The sequence below is a fragment of the Phocoena phocoena genome, chromosome 4 (genome assembly GCF_963924675.1).
Source record: "Phocoena phocoena chromosome 4, mPhoPho1.1, whole genome shotgun sequence".
In the NCBI taxonomy this organism is placed as follows: Eukaryota; Metazoa; Chordata; class Mammalia; order Artiodactyla; family Phocoenidae; genus Phocoena; species Phocoena phocoena.
The window spans coordinates 127,289,121-127,290,450 of NC_089222.1; the positions used below are offsets into that span (position 1 = coordinate 127,289,121).

The 1,330-nt window shown below is 39.5% G+C and overlaps 1 non-coding gene across 1 annotated transcript; it reads left to right on the forward strand.

The window, feature by feature from the left end:
* Positions 1-503: 503 nt before the first annotated feature.
* On the forward strand, positions 504-610 carry LOC136123009 (U6 spliceosomal RNA). The gene has a single exon (XR_010655891.1). It is a non-coding gene; the product is annotated as a U6 spliceosomal RNA (small nuclear RNA).
* Positions 611-1,330: the final 720 nt, after the last annotated feature.

The window sequence follows — 1,330 nt, forward strand, 5'->3', positions numbered from 1 at the left end:
TTCCCCTGAGAGGAGATCCTGAGACAAAGTTGGCAGTGCAGCACTTTATTTGGGAAGTGATTCTCCTAGGCAGTAGGAATGAAGGATGACGGAAGTAAAACAGGGAAAGAGGGAAATTCAATAAAGACTGCTTTATCAAGTTGGTGCTTGACCTCCCAGGACTTTCTGAGGACTCATGAAATATAGCTTAGAACTGCCTGCTAGGGACAGTCGGATAAAAGCAGAAAGCATTTATCAATTGGCTGGCATCCTCTATTGGGCAAGAGTGTCCCTAGGGCATGATCTCCCCCAGCACCCAACTTGCACATACGCAAGAGCTGAGCAGGTTCCCCAAGGTGATGTCAATGCCAAGGCAGCACAGAAGCCCTTGGCAGGAAGTTAGAAGAATGTAGTAAAGACACAAGGTAGAAACTCTGTCTGGTGGCATCTGTGCAGAGTTAGTCAAGTCCTGCATAGGGCTGGTGGTCACAGAAGTAGATGGAGTAAAAGAAGGTATTATGCCCGTGCTCACTTCGGCAGCACATATACAAAAATTGGAACGATACAGAGAAGATTAGCACAGCCCCTGAGCAAGGATGACATGCGAATTCATGAAGCATTCCACATTTGGGGGAGGAGATATGGGGATATACGTTTATGTATAGCTGATTCACTTTGTTATAAAGCAGAAACTGACACACAATTGTAAAGCAATTATACTCCAAAAAAGATGTTAAAAATATAAATAAAGATAAGGAAAGGGAGGCAAAGATAGTAAATGATGCAGCTAGGCTTGAATTCAGATATACTAGCCCCTGATATATGTTCTTAGACTCCAAGCTACAATGTCTCTCAGCTATAATGATAAATAATTGTATGTGTGTTGTGATTAGGGAAATCTATTCTTTGTCAACTTTCAGGATATTGTATTTGAAAAAGCCTTAAGGCTTCTTTGAAGAGGATCCAACAATGAATGGGGGAGAGGGATAATCCTGAGCAGAAACATAAGCAAAAGTACAGATGTGTGAATATGCAAGTCCTGTGTAGAAACCATAAGAGTGTATATTTGACTGGAGTTTGAGTTATGTGTTTTAAAATAATAGAACCTAAGTTTTATATGGTATCTTGGACCCAATTCATGGAAGGTCTAAAATTCTAGACTGAAAATACGAGCTTTATTTGGTCAACAATAGGGAATACTGATGGCTTTCAAGCAGGTCAATGATGTAAGTCTAGGAATTTCTGTTACTGTATTTATGACATCATCGTACTTAGCCAAAAAGTAAATCAATAGGGCATTTCATTAAAAATGTGTTAAGTAATTGATTGGTAAAAAAAAAAAAAAGGAAGG